The 16,118-nt window shown below is 40.8% G+C and overlaps 1 protein-coding gene across 1 annotated transcript in view; it reads right to left on the bottom strand.

Annotated features, from left to right (window-relative positions):
- LOC109458062 (galectin-10) overlaps window positions 1-16,118 on the bottom strand; it is a 79,289-nt gene that overhangs the window by 47,854 nt on the left and 15,317 nt on the right. The gene's annotated exons all lie outside the window — the stretch shown is intronic.

Here is a 16,118-nt window from a genome sequence, read left to right as displayed (position 1 = left end):
GGGGATTAATGGCAATGTCTCTTTTACTGCAATCTTTTTTTATTTAAACATTCACCACATTTTGTGATCACACCTCGTACAATACTAACAAAGGTGGTGCAGGCCAAAAGGACCCCCACACTGGTCCCCCAGAATTAAAGATCCCTAAACAAGTCTTTATTTACCCTGGTTTGGAGACATTCTAAAAGTCAAGATTCAAAGATTATAATGAGAAGTCTCACCTGCAACTGGTTCAAGCAATGCTTAGGGAGATGAACTGAGATTGAGATTGACAAAACGACCAAGGTCCCTTGACTCAACCCCTCCCTGGGAACCCAAAGCCTTTGCAGCAGAGTGGGTTAAATTAATCGGGGTGGGGGAGAGAAGTTTCTATAGTTCTTCATACAGGGGCCCATGAACTGTGGAACCAAAATCCATTGCTGAAGCCCTGGGTGGCTTATAATTGTATTGAGAGAACATAAAGGCTGTTCTCGCAAATGTAAAGGTTAATTGGATTGAGATTTGGAATGTTTCAACAGGTTTTGTGTTAATAAACTGTCTCCTTTACCTGAATGTTTTATGGGAATGGATATTATGTCTGGCTGGGGAACACTTTCCCTACCGAGTGTTGTAAAACCCAAACTGTTAATAAAGTTTTAATGGAGGCCACAGTTAAGAATGCAAGAGTTAAGGTGAATAAAGGTGAAAGTGTGGAGATTGGTTATGTTTCAACAAGCTTTAGGTGAAGTGGTTAAGTCTCTTGCCTGATTGCATTGTGGGGTGAAGGTTGTGTCTGAATGGGGAATGTTTCTCCTGTCTAGTCTTGGGAAACAGAAGGCATGTAAATCCAGCCTTCAAGAATATTAATTAGACATGTGAAGTTGAAACCAGTAAGATTGCCCGAGCCTACAGTGTAGAACAGAAGCTGGAGTGCAGGTGGGAACAAATTATCTGCTTTAGCCCCATGTGGAGTGTAGACTGGGGCGAGAGGCAAGCTTGCTATTCCTATTAGCTTGCGATTGGACACTAATGGAAACTCTCTATAACTAAAGAACGTGAAATAATCTTGGGCTCCATGGTACATCTTTATAGCAGTTTTCACATTACCCATGTATTTCTGTGACTTATTAATGGTTCTTTCCCTTTTAACACTTTGAGTTTCCTGATGCCAGTATTTTGTTTAGAGTGAAATCCACAAGGCCAAGCAACATTTTTTGGATATGAGGCAGGTACTCTGTCATACTGCAAATGATTACATTATTGAAATATGATCATTTACCTATGTATGTATGACTGTTATACTATGTATGTAGTCTTGTGCGTACAGAACTTTTTACATTTTACTTAACATGTCTTGTTCCTGGATCCACCTCACGAACTCGGACACACGGCACACCAGCTTCAGTTCCAGGTATCTCCCACCTGTGTAGGAAGCATTGTGTGGTGGCCCATCTTGTCCAGGCAGAATCTTCTTACCTGTAATTTGACTGACTCCTGCTGAAGTTGGCCATAATTGATGCATTTGCTAAATTAGAGTGGGAAATGAACAAAGAAAACTGCTAAATTGATCCAGGAACTATGAGATTGTCTGGGGGAAGACAGATAGTACTGAGGATGAGATAGAATACAGTTTGGGAGAAAAGGTGTGATGACAGGTTAATGAAAAACAAAGCAGACCTCAGACGTCCTGGTTACCAGTTGCCATGTAAGGAGCTTGGAAGGTGCCACTCAATTCTAACAAGTAAAAAGATGAACAGACTGAAAAATCAACTCTTCCTGGATCCTTAACAGATGGGAGGACACAGGGCATACTGCTGCGCCCAAGTTTGGAGAGACAGGCAAATGAAGGAGTCACTGCTTGTTGGAACAGATACGTACCAGGCAAAACCACTGCAGCCATCAGTGCTGGGGTGGGAAACCTGAACTGTAATGGACAAATTACTAGAGGCTACGTGTGGACAACTCAGAGTTAAAAACTCTAGGGAGACCCAGTGTGGGGACAGAGCCCCAGAAAGTAGTTTACAGGCTCTCGGCCTCACGTGAGGGGGTACTGGTTCGGGTGGTGAATGGCCGTCGGCTGTGGCTGATTGGCCATCGGCTGTGGCCGGTTAGCCGATTGGCCACTGGTATAACTGCTGCGGCTACGAAGGATTGCCCAGGATAGCCGAAGAGAGCGGAAGAGGAGAGCCGAGAGAGAGGAACAGAGGAGAGAGTGGAGGATTGTCGTCGGTCGGTCGGTTGGCGGAAAATCGGACGGCAGGTCGGCGTCCGGTGGGCCCAGCCTCCAGTGAGACCGTGGTGGTATGGCTCCCCTACCTATGGCTCCGTGGGTGTTCCTTTTCGGCCTCACCATATCCTGCGTTCTTGTGTGGGGAGCTGGAGCAGAGACCCCGCAGGCCGCCCCGCCTGAAAGATGGCGCGGCGAGAAGGCCTCCGTGCACGACAAATGGCGCAGCGAGCAGGGTCTCCCGCACGACACCCAGTTATAAGAGGCCCTCACAAGACTGTGAGAATTATCTCCAGGAGTAAAACCAAGTTCCCACAATAATGAAGAAACGTTCCATCATGTAGCAGAGGGAAGGGAAAATAAACCCTTTTAAAATATGCCAGAGCCCTCTGTTCTTTAACAAGGCCTGCGTGCAAGGCAAACTACTTAACCAGAATTTAATCTGCTAGGGTATTATCAGAGCATAACTGACCCAGAGGAAGAAAATTATTCAGCTCCAGCCCACTCTAGCCATATGTCCCACCTAAGGGGGATCAAAAAAAGGAGAAACATTTTTGTGACATTTGTGACGTTCACAGTCCAGAGGCATAGGCTCAGTGAAAGATGGAGACCTAATCATAGCACTGGAGAGTGCTTCCCCTCTGCCCACCGCTTACCACCACATTACAAAGGGCCTATATACAACAATTATTTTTACCCAGCACAACATGTTCAGCATTCAAGAAAAAATTACAAGGTATACTAAAAGGCAGAGCAAGTATCAGAACCAGACATGGCAGAGGTGTTGGCATTATCAGACTGGGAATGTAAAACAACTATGATTAATATGATAAGGGCACTAATGGATAAAGTAAACAGCACATAGAAACAGATGGGCAATGACAGCAGCGAGATAAAAATACTAGGAAAGAACCAAAAAGAAATACTAGAGATCAGAAACCTGTAACAAAATAAAGAATGCCTTTGATGGGCTCATTAGTAGACTCTCAGGACTTGAGGAATGTCGATAGAAACTTAAAAACTGAAAAACAAAGAGAACAAAGACTGAAAAAATACCAGAATATACAAGAAAATATAACATGCACAATGGGAATAACAGAAGGTGAAGAAAGAGAAAGGAACAGAAGAAACATTTGCAACAATCATGACTGAGAATTTTCCCAAATGTCAGATGGACAAACGACAGATCCAGGACGCTCAGAGAACAACAAGCAGGAAAAATGCCAACCGACCCCCGCACCCTCCTCCACTAAAAAAACCAAACATGGGCATAACATTTGCAAACTACATAAAATCAAATATAAAAAAATCCTAAAAGGAGCTAGAGAGAAAAAAACACCTTACCTATAGAGAAGCAAAGATAAGAATTGCATCCAACTTCTCAGAAACCATGCAAGCAAGAAGAGAGAGGAACGAAATATTTCAAGTGTTGAGAGAAAAAAAACGCCAACATAGAATTCTGTTCACTAAGAATTGTCTTTCAGAAGTGAAGGAGAAATAAAAACTTTCTCACACAAATGAAAATTGAGAGAATTTGTGCGAGGAGAACTCCCTTGCAAGAAATGTTAAAAGAAGTTTTTTGCAGAGAAGGAAAATGATATAGGTCAGAAACTTGCATGTACATAAAGAAAGGAAGGGCATCAGAAAAGGAATATGTGAAGGTAAAACCAGCCATATAGTAAGTGCTAGTCATTCGCATCTATGTGAGTGTATCGATTCTGAGCTACTCTGTTTCTTTTTCACATTTCAACGTCTCTAGAAAGCAGATTTTATCTTACAGTTTCTCTCCGCTGGACAGCAATCACGGCACAGCCATCCTTGCCTGGTTATTGTTCCCAGTGAGGTGACGGGACCACTGCAATCCCTTAATGTTTTAGCACACATCATTTAAAAGTCACTTAAAGGAGGAATATGAATTCTGGTTGGTGTCTGGAAACCCTTCTACTGACACATTGTAAAAGGAAGAAAGCCAAGCTTAGAAGCAAATCCTGAGATGATAGTTGAGCACTCTTCTAAGAAATGCTCCATCAACAATGTTCTTGACAATGCAAGGACAATATTTATGGGAAAGCATAAACATCAAGAACTCTACCCTGTTCGAGAAAAGCATCTGAGGAGCTGGTCTGGGAAACAAGGATTTTTTGAGTACGCTCACCGTCATTTGACTTTCCCCAGGCTGCTGTTTGACATTAGATCGTGAATCCCCCTCTCCCCCCACCGTTAGCCCAGCTCACTTCAAACCGGCCAGCCCCACTAGCCAGATTGGCACGTTGCTAGTTTCTCCTGACAGGGATTTTGTACAACTGGTTTTGTATACTGACAAGACATGTTTGAAAGTCAGTAACCAAAGGCCTCAGGTTGTGTCTTCCTGTTTGTGACACCTAAAAATGCGTAGAGTTTATACTACCCCCTAGATTCTCAATTGAATATACTCTGCAATGGCTAAGAAAAGTAAAATAAACTGAAAAGTACCCCCCTAAAAAAGAACTCTAATCAGAAAATTAGTCAAAACATCTGCAATTTATTTTGAGATACTTTGATGGATAGACAGATAGATGTGTACAAAGGAAGTGTATTTCATATATATATATATATATATATATATATATATATATATATATTCCCTATACAATTGCTTAAAATTCACTGTATGTTCAACAATTTTCGTAATAAAAATTTTGGGGGAAAATCATGCAAAAGAATCAGGTTCTGAGTATGAGGAAGTTTGAGGAATGCCTTAACCAATTAATTAAGCTTATATTTTCCATCATAGATATCAAAGAGTGATTTATTAAAAGGTCTTTTCCCACATAAGTCTAAAAGTGCTCTTTCAGTAAATATATAATAAATATTATAAGGATAACAAAGCATAATGTCAGTATAACAGGTAGCAGTTTTTCTTTCCTAGGGGAAATAGAACAATGCTGTGTTTTATAATAGAAGACTTGATCAAATGTGTCATATGATTTTGTAATCAAAACAAATGTTACCCAGTAGCAACAACGACACTACCACCGAGATCTTGTTTTCTAATGCCAGGCTACAATAAAATGAACTAGGACTCCTCGGAGAAATGGCTGATTCTAGGACTGGAAGAGGAAACATACAAGATGAGCCTGGAGCACCTTGTGGTGCAAGAAAGTAAGGAAATGCCCCAAATCACAAAGATGTTGTGTGTCAAATGGACACAGGACCCAACTGAAACCTCTTAATGGTCCAAACTGGAAGAATTTAAGTTAACACAAAGTAACTGCAAACATAAGATAAATATCCATGACTCTATACGGATATAAATTATTGAAGAAATAAATAAATAGGGGAAAAAGAAAAATCTCTCTCATAGAATTGCAAATAATTTATGTAGACACTCCACCTTTAAGGAGGTGGAGTGTAACTCCTCGGTCCTCAAGTGTGAGCTGCTCATAGTGACTTCCTTCCAAAGAAGACAGTAAAGAAAGGAGAAAAACTAGTACATTACAGTAGAGAAAGCTGACAAGCGCTACCTTAGCCAGGTGACCAAGGACAGTGTGGATGGTATGTAGTCTTGAGATGATGTGATGGGAATGACACTCTACTTCTGTGGTCTTCATTCCAAAAACCCATAGCCCCTGTCTAATCATGAGAAAAACATCAGACAAATCCCATTTGTCGGACAATCTGCAAAATACCTAATCAGTCCTTACAACTGCCATGGTCATTAATACCAAGGAAAGTTAGAAACTGTTACAGCCAAGAAGAGCCTATGAGACCTGAAAATTAAATGGAATGTGTTCTTCTGGATGGGATCCTGGAACAGAAAAAGCACATTAGGAGAAAAGGAAAGACATTTGAATACAGTATTGACTTTAGTTAATAGTAATGTATCAATATTGGTCCATTAACTGTGAAAAATGTACCACACTAATGCCAGTTGTTAAAGGGAGAACTGGGGGTGGAGTATATGGGAACTGTGGACTATCTTCTCAATTGTTCTGTAAATCTAAAACTGTCCTAAAACAAAAAGTTATTCTTTTAAAAGTTCACACCCCACCCCAGAAATGCTAAAAGTTAAAAAAAAATTCTCAACATTCCTGATTATTTTGTAATTATTTTGTTTGTTTTTAAGACCGAGTATTTATTGAAAGGAGTGAGTTTTCTTACAGTGTCCAAATTAACTGTCTTCTTGTTTCCCTCTCCTTTCCCCTTCTTGTGTGCATTCTGACATACTCTTTACATAACAGGCACATTATGTCTTAATTTTAAGACAAGATTCCTCACAGTGCTTGATGGAAAACAAAACCAGGGGCTTTTCTAAAGCTCAGGGAGAGGAGTCCTGGGGAGGAGATTATGTTCAGAGAATGGTTTGCCCGCTCCACCTTCCATCTGACTTCTATAACATATTCTCCTTTGGCAGTTTGCAGCCTGTTGGTTAAAGCTAGGGAACCCCAACAGTGAGAGGGAGACAGTGACTGGGGGTCTGGTCCTGTCTGCTCTGCACTTCTGAAAGTGCTAAGGGTGGTGGGATAAAGTTAGCCACTTCCCCTGTGCTACCAGCCCCGAGCACATCCACTCCTCTCTTTGCTCCATCTGAGATGACACAGTCTTGCTTAAGGGTGAGGAACAAGAGGTAGGTATGAGACAGCCTGGATGTGAGCCCCACCTGTGCAACTTCTAGCAGGCAAACCATGAGTGAGTGATTTATCTCTCTGGACCTCACTTTCCTAATCTGTGAAACAGGGATAGTAATAGTTAAGATCTACCTCTTAGAGTTGTCATGAGGATTAAATAAATGAAAAAGGATATAAGCATTTATTTGCAATTATTTTTCTTAATATTGATGTTTATATCTATAAATTTCCCTTCAAGCGCTGCTTTTGCTGCCTCCCATAAATGTTGGTGTGTGATGTCTTCATTTTCATTTATGTCAAAGTATTTCTAATCTCCCTTTAAGTTTTTCTTTAATCCATTGGTTATTGAAGAGAGTACTATTTAATTTCCACATACTTGTGAGTTTCCCAAATTTCTGTTATTGATAATTTCATTCCATTGTCATCAGTGAACATACATTGTGTTATCCATATCCCTTTAAATTTATCAAGGTTTATGTCCTAGCATATGGTTTATCCTGGAGGATGTTCCGTGTGTACTTGAGAAGAGCGTAGTTTTACTTCTTCCTTTCCAATTTGGATGCCTTTTATTTGATTTCTTGTCTGATTGCTGTGGCTAGGACCTCCAATACTATATTGAATAAAAGTGGGCATTCTTATCTTGCTCCTGATGTTAAGGAGAATGCTTTTAGCACTTCCCATTTGAGTATGAGGTTAGCTGTGGGTTTGTCATATATGGTCTTTATTATGTTAAGGTATGTTCTCTCTAGTCCAACTTTGATAAGAGATTTTATCATAAATGGCTGCTGGATTTTGTCAACTTCTTTTTTTGCATCTATTGATATGATCATATGGCTTTTATCTCTCATTTTTTAATGTGGCATCACATTAATTGATTTGCAGCTATCGAACCAACATTGCACAACAGGAATAAATCCCACTTGATCACAGTGTATGATCTTTTTAATGTATTGCTGAATTAGGTTTGCTAATATTTTGTAGAGAATTTTTGCATCTATGTTTATCAGGGATATTGGCCTATAATTTTCTTTTTTGGTAATGTCTTTGTCTGGTTTTAGAATCAGATTAATGGTGGCCTCGTAAAGTGAGCTTGGGAGCTTTCCCTTCTCTTGAATTTTTTTGGAATAGTTTGAGAAGGATCAGTGTTAATTCCTTAAATGTTTGGTAAAACTCACCTGTGGCGCCATCTGGTCCAGCACTTTTATTTATTGGGAGTTTTTTTATTACTGATTTGATTTCATTAGTAGTAATCAGTTTAGATTTTCTGTTTCTTCTTAATTCAGTCTTGGAAGATTGTCTTTCTAGGAATTTATCCATTTCTTCCAGATTTTCTAATTTGTTGGCATATAATTGTTCATAATATTTTCTCATAATCCTTTGCATTTGTGTGGTGTTGTTTCTGTGGTGTTAGTTGTCACTTCTCCTCTTTCATTTCTGTTTTTATTTATTCAGGTCCTCTCTCTTTTTTTCTTGATGAGTCTGGTTAAAGGGTTATCAATTTTGTTTGTCTTTTAAAAGAAACAGATCTTGGTTTCATTGATTGTTTTGTTGTTGTTGTTTTGCCTCTATTTCTGCTCTGATCTTTATATTTCCTTCTACTCATTTTGGGCTTTGTTTGCTGTTCTTTTTCTAGTTCCTTTAATTGTAAGGTTAGATTGTTTATTTGAGATTTTTCTTGTTTCTTGAATTTCCCTCTTAGGACTGCTTTTGCTGTGTCCCATAGATATTGGAATGTTATGTTTTCATTTTCATTTGTCTCAAGGTATCTTTTGATTTTTATTCCTTGATCTCATTGACACATTCATTATTTAGAAGCAAGTTATAAGCCTCCATATGTTTGTGTTTTTCAGTGTTTTTCTTGTAATTGATTTCTACTTTCATACCATTGTGGTCAGAGAAGACTCTTGATATGATTTCAATCTTCTTGAAATTATTGAGACTTGTTTTGTGGCCTAACATATAGTCTATCTTGGAAAATGTACCTTGTGCACTTGAAAAGAATGTATATTCTGCAGCTTTAGGATGAAACGCTCTAAAAACATCAATTAAATCCACCTCATCTACTGTGTTATGAAAGGCCTGTTTCCTTGTTGATTTTCTGTCTGGAAGATTTGTCCATTGGTGTCAATGGGGGGCTAAAGTCTCCTACTGTGATTGTATTACTGTTGATCTCTCCCTTTATGTTGGTCAATATTTGCTTTATATATTTAGGTGCTTCTATTTTGAGTGCATAAATGTTTACAAGGGTTATATCCTCTTGTTAGATGGATCTTTATCATTATGTAATGTCCCTCTTTGTCTCTTATTATTTTTTTTTATCTTTTTTTTTTTTTTAATTTTATTTTATTAAATTTATTGGGGTGACAATTGTTAGTAAAATTACATAGATTTCAGGTGTACAATTCTGTATTACATCATCTATAAATCCCATTGTGTGTTCATCACCCAGAGTCAGTTCTCCTTGAAAACCATCCCTTGAGAAAAACAAATAACATTTTGAAAGGGAAGATTATATTTATATTTAAGTTATATTCCCAATGACATGATATTAAATCCAATATTTATAGGAAAGTTTGTATGTAGGCAATATTGGAAGGAAGAATTATCATGATTACTTTCATTATTATGAGTGTTGTTTATATGTGCCTTGTCGAAACTTGTTTATACATTTCTTGTAACAGTGCACAATAAATTGTTATTTAAAATATGTTTTACAGTCATTAATGCCATTAATTCTGAATCATGAGTGAAAATGTACTGTTTTATAGCCTTTGTTTTAAAGTCTGTTTTGTCTGATATAAGTTTTGCTAGCCTAGCTTTTTTTTCATTTCCATTCACATGCAATATCTTTTTCCATCTCTTACTTTCAGTCTCTGTTGTGTCTGTCGATCTGAAGTGGTTCTCTTGTAGACAGCTTATATATATGGGTCTGGTTTTCTTATCCATTTAGCTACCCTGTCTGTTGATTAGATCATTTAATTCATTTACATTTAAAGTGATTATTGATATAGTTATTGCTATTTTATTATTCATATTAATATTCTTCCCTCCACCTCCTTTTTCTTAAAGAAGTCCCTTTAACATTTCTGGGGTTTTTTTTTGTTTAATATTTTTTGCAATACTGGTTTGGTGGTAATGAATTCCTTTAGCTTTTTTTTTTTTTTAATCTGAGAAGCTCTTTATCTGTTCTTTGATTCTAATGCTAGCCTTGCTGAGTAGAGTACTCGTGGATTTAGGTCCTTGCTTTTCATCACTTTGAATATTTCATGCCAGTTCCTTCTGGCCTGCAAAGTTTCTGTTGAGAAATCAGCTGACAGTCTTATGGAAGCGCCCTTGTAGGTAATTAACTTCCTTTCTCTTGCTGCTTTTAAGATCCTTTGTCTTTAACCTTTGGCATTGTAATTATGATGTGTCTTGGTGTGGGCCTCTTTGGGTTTATATTGTTTGGGACTCTGAGCTTCCTGGGCTTGTATGTCTATTTCCTTTGCCAGGTAAGGAAAGTTTTCAGTCATTATTTCTTCAAACAGGTTCTCAATCCCTTGCTTTTTCTCTTCTCTTTCTGATACTCCTATGATGTGAATGTTGTTACACTTGATGTTGTCCCAGAGGTCTGTTACTATTTTCATTTTTTAAATTCTTTTTTTTTTCTTTTTTTGCTCTTCCAATTGGGTGTTTTATGCTACCTTGTCTTCCAAATCACTGATTCGATCCTCTGCTTCATCTGTTTTGCTGGTGATCTCGTTCTAGTTCATTCTTCATTTCAGTCACTGTATGCTTCACTTCTGATTCTTTTTTTATGGTTTCTATACCCTTTTTTATGCTTGCTATCTCTTTGTTGAAGTTCTCACTAAGTTCCTTGAGCATCCTTATAACCGTTGTTTTGAATTGTATCTGGTTGGTTGCTTGTCTCCATTTTGTTGTTCTTTTTCTGGAGTTTTCTCTTGTTCTTTCATTTGGGATGTATTTATTTAATAGTTTCTTCATTTGGGCTGCCCCTCTGTGTTTGTTTCTATGTATTATGTAGATCTGCTATGTCTCCCTGTCTTGGCCAGGTGGCCTTATGTAGTAGGAGCCCTGTGGGGCCCTGGCAGTCGCACTGGTCACCTGCCCTGGGTGATCCAGGAGTGTTCCTTGTGTGTATTTTCCTGTTATAGTTGACCCTTGATTGCTATAGGCACATCAGTGGGTGAGATTTACCCTCAGGCTGACTAGCTGTGGGGTTTGGCCAAATCCACAACTTAGGGGCTGCACATGAAAACTTATATTACAAAGCGGGATTTGCCCCAGTGGGTTCTGGTGCCTCCTTAGACTGTCCTTCAGGTATGTCACTTGTGGCATTAAATTGGGTGGTGCTCTGCTGTGGTCTGAAGCCAACCTCCAAGTATATTGGTTCTGGAGCCTCTGGGGGTGGGGGTGGGGAGACGCTGGTGCAGGCCCAGGTCACCCACTGTGACCAGCCGGGGACTATCTTGTATAACCTACAAAGTAATCTATGGCTGTTCACTGCCTGTGATAAACCTGGAGGTGCATGAGAGAGGCAACACTGTGAACCAAGGATGGCTGCCACCAGTAGTGGGCCTGGGGTAGCTCTGCAAAAAGCCAGGACACCCTGAGGCCTACTGCCACCTGTCAGCTCCCTTAAGGTTCAGCCATTGATAAAGCCTTGTGCAATATACAAGTTGGGTGAGGTGGGGTCTCTGGGAGTCACTAGGGTGGAAAGAGTTGTGTTTACCAGGTTAATGTAGATTCTGGTTTGGTGCCAGTGCTGAGCCTGGAGCTACTCAGCAAAACTCTCAGAGCACACCGAGGCCAGTTTCTGCCCAGCTGGGGCCCATGTACCCCTGAGAATTTTCCAAGAATGAGTGCAATGCAGGACAGGTTGGCTACTCACTGAGAAAATTGTCCCTAGTGTTGGGATACCAGTGGAACACACCAGATCAAATCAGATTCAGATTTGGCAGTGTTGGGGAAGGCTCAACACAGAAGAGATGGCATTTGCTTGCTATCTACATGTGAGAACCCCACAAATGGAAAATGGGGACTGTCCCTCCAGTCCTTGCCCCGCAGCCATACAACTCAGTCTTTCCCCGTATGTCTCCAACACCACCTATGTCACTATCCCTCTGCTGGAGCCCAGGGTGAGTGTCTGTGAGTGAGGTTGTGTGCAGCCCCTTTAAGATGTTTCCCACAGCCTTCCATCCCACTGGACTGTTGGAATCCCCACTGTTTTTCACATCCAGGTATTGTGGGGGCTCCTCTTCCCAGCGCCAGTACTCCAGGCTGTGGAGCCTGGTGTGGGGCCAGGGTACCTTGCTCCTTCAGGGGGAACCTCCTCAACTGAGATTACCCTCCTGATGTTCGACCACCACACACATGTGGGGCCACCTGTTCCATATCTCTGCCCCTCCTACCAGTCTCAAGGTGCTTTTTTATATCCTTCTTTAAAAAAACTTCTGTTCAGCTAGACTTCAGATGGTTCTCCAAGTTGATTATTGTATAATTTAGTTGTAATTTTAATGTGTTCATGGAAAGAGACAGGCATAGCATTTATCTACTCCACCATCTTGGATCTTTCATTTCTTTTATTTTTAAATAATTCCTTTCATTACTTGAACATATTTATAGTGACTACTGTGAAGGCTTTGTCTGTTAAATCCAACCCCTGGTTATTCTCAAAGGCTATTTCTGTTGCCTGCTTTTTCCCCAGTATAGGGGTCATACTTTCCTGTCTTACAGAACTCATACCATTTCTCCTTACTAATGAGCACTGTCCAATAGAACATCCTGGAATAATAGACATATTCTATTATCTGCACTGTCCCATATGATACACTCAGCAAATGTGGCTACTGAGCACTTAAAATGTGGCTAGAGTAATTGTGGAACTAAATTTTAAATTTTATTTCATTTTTATTAACTTAAATAGCCATATGTGCCTAGTAACTATCTTTTTGGATGTTGCTCTTGATCAAGCGCAGAGTACACAATTGTCTAAATCCCTTACTCAAGTGTTCCTGCTTCCACTACCTGTGTGGTTCCCTTCCAAGTCCATCTTGCACTCTATACCCAGGGCACGTCATACTGATGGGCACACCTCTAGATCCAAGGGGTGACTACGAGGTGATTTTGGGATTTGGACCGAGCTCCAACATGCAGATTATGGTGTCCACATACATGCATGGATGGCCCCTCAAGGGTTCAGAATATAGACAAAAATCAGAAGAGAAGGGTAGGAACTATAGACAGGAAGCCTTCATTTGTAGTGTTGGTCCAATATCCACAAATGTTAGGGGGAGTAGTTTGACTGGCAAATCCTTTTTTTTTTTTTTTTTTTAATCAATGAACATGTGTTCATTGTGTCTTTAAAAAAAATTTTTTTTACTATAGCTATATGTATAAATGCCTGTGTGTATACAAATATATATTTCACAATTTAAAAAGTAATTTAAAATCTTTACCACTATTAGGATAGAGTCCAAACTCTTCTCATGACATATAAAGCCTTGTACACTCTGCCTTCTGCATATGTCTCTGACCTAATCTCCTGCCATCCTCTGCCTCAAACAGCTCCAGCCCCACTGCCTTTGCTACTCCAGCTAGCAGCCCAAGTTACAGAAGAGTTCTTTGGAAGGGGCTTAATTGGCCCTGCATTTAAAGCTCTTTGTATTAGCAAAGTGAAGAAATGCCTGCTGAGGGTTGAATGAGTGAGTGTGATGAAGGTTAGAGTGGACAGTTAGTGTCAGGAATGAGGAGGCAATTTCAGCCTCCCAGAAATTAGGAGGGAAGGTGTCTGCTTACATAAGAAGGCTGGAGACAGTGCTGAAGAGTTGTGGGTGAAAGGACCATCAATCAGGTGCCCTGAACAGGTGGAAGCTGGGGCTACTCTCTGAGGAAGGCTATAGTCAGAGCTCCAATTACTAGCACAGAGAATTCATCTATCAAAACTGATGCCAGAGGGGAGGAGAGGAGAAGGCAGAGGCCTGAGTCAGTGGAAAAAGCAACCCCAGAGCACCTGAGGTGACTGACTGCAGAGCCACCAGAAAGGGAGCTGGAGACCAGCAGCAACAATATCTAACTCGGGTTCTCAAAGTGGGGTCCCCTGGACTAGCAGCATTGGCTTGGCCTGGGGCCTGTTAGAAATGCAAATTTCCAGATTCCCCTGAGTGAGAATCAGGAACTCTGAAGGGAAGGGAGGGCCCAGAGGTGTTTCTAAGGGGATTCTAGTATCTGACAAAGTCTGAGCACCATGGATCTTACTTTAATGAGCATGGACTGTGTGCCAGGCACTATTCCAAGTAATTTACCTCCATTAATTCATAGTTTCACACAACAGCACTGCAGAATAGGAGATGCACCACTTTCCAGATGGGAAATATGAAGCAGGATGACTGAAGTAAGTCACCTAAAACCAGAGAGCTAGAGATGCAACCTGAACCTCAGAAATGTGCTTTCTTCACCCCCGTGCTCTGTCTACTGCATGATGCCTGGACCCCAGCACACAGCCCCTGGAAGCCTTCTTAACACTCTTGCTGCACCCAGGAATTTGCATTTCTCATAAGGCCCCAGGTGATGCTGATGTTCCCAGTCCAGATTCCACACTATGAGAACCACTGTACTATGCTATATTTATTGCCTTTGTATACGGAGATTTAGTCCAGGAAATGGAAATGTTGACTGGGGCTTTCGGAGAAAATCCATGTGCATAGCCCCTTACTGGGACTGTTTCAGCTAAAAATGACAGGAAACACAAATTCAAAGTCGCTTAAGTAAAAAAGATATTTGTAAGTTCATCTATTGAAACAGGTAAGTTTGCCTTCAGGCATAGTTGGATCCAGGGGACAAGGAGGTAGAAGAAATTCTCTTTTTCTCCATGTCTCAGCTCTGCCTTCCTTTCTGTGTTGTCTTCATTCTCAGGTAAGCTCTCTTCTCACACTGGCCACTAGGAACTCTGGCCTTAGATTTTCCCAGCTGGGAAAGCACATCAGAAAAGGAGATCCCCTGCTTTCCTAGCTCAGTAGACCACCACCCTGGCTCTCATGGGCCAGACTGTCAGTCTTGTTTCTAACCAATCATGTGGTCAGTGAGGTGGACGATTCTCACTAGTCAGGCTTGGGTTATGGGCTTAGCCCTAGAGAGTCAGCAGTTGGACTCAGACCAACTCATAGACCCAGAGTGGGGGAGAATTTGCAGTGCCATAACCAGAAAAGTGATTGATGGTTGACATGCCACTATAACCAATGTCCACAACACCTCAAAGAACAGGGCACCGGGAAGCCAAAACGTGCACCCACTCATTGAACTCTCATAAGATGGGTCCAAGCACAAAGATCATAGTAAAAGAGAAAATCCAGAGGTTAATGTACTTTATTATTTCATTTACATAATGAATCAGGTAAAAGTAACCTATGTGCTAGCAGTTAGCATGGTGGGTACCCTTGGCGGGGGGAGTATCAGTTAGCTATTGTGACATAACAACCTTCCCTGAACTTAGTGACATAGAACAGTGATAATTGATTACTATTATCACTCATGTTTCTGGAACTTTGCTTGGTTTTCTCCTGGGGTTTCTCATGTGCTCGGAATCAGATGGAGGCTGGAGCGAGATTATCTTGAGGGCTTCCTCACTCACACGTCTGGCAGTCGATGCTGGCTCTGGGCCAGAATGCTCACCTATTAACTATCCCTGTGTCCTGGGCTTCTTCACGGAACAGCAGCTGGGTTCAAAGGTGAGCATTTCCAGAGAGAGAACCAGGTAGAATCCACATTGTCTTCTATGACCTAGCCTCAGATGTCACATAATGTCACTTCTGCCATACTCTCTTGGTCGTTCTGGTCACAAATGTCTACCCAGGATCAAGAGGCGTGGTCACAGATTCCATGGTGAAGAAGAGCATGTGGAATGGAAGACATTGTTACAGTCATTTTTGGAAAATATGCTACAGGTAGGTAATGACTAGAACAGGAACGAGGGGAACTTTGGGGGGCCATCCATGCTGTCTCTTGATATGGATGCTGCTTACAACTAATTCCATAATTTAAAGAACTCCACAATGTCATTTCTGGGTTCTCTGTACATGCAGCTTCAAACATTTCCTTATTCTTCACATCTTACTTTTACTGTCCTCTCCTCCTGAAAACCAGTAATGACATCCTACCCTCCCTCCCAACCTTAGTCCGCTCCACACCGCAGGGCCTAGTGATGCCTGCAGGTTAGTACACATCACCTTACCTGCAAATGTCCTGTTTATGTGTCTGTCCCCCAGTGTAGACCAGAAGTACTCAAACCTTTGTGACCACATCCCCCA

The sequence above is a fragment of the Rhinolophus sinicus genome, linkage group LG11 (genome assembly GCF_036562045.2).
Source record: "Rhinolophus sinicus isolate RSC01 linkage group LG11, ASM3656204v1, whole genome shotgun sequence".
Taxonomy (NCBI): Eukaryota; Metazoa; Chordata; class Mammalia; order Chiroptera; family Rhinolophidae; genus Rhinolophus; species Rhinolophus sinicus.
This window is presented reverse-complemented; position numbering and strand designations above follow the sequence as displayed.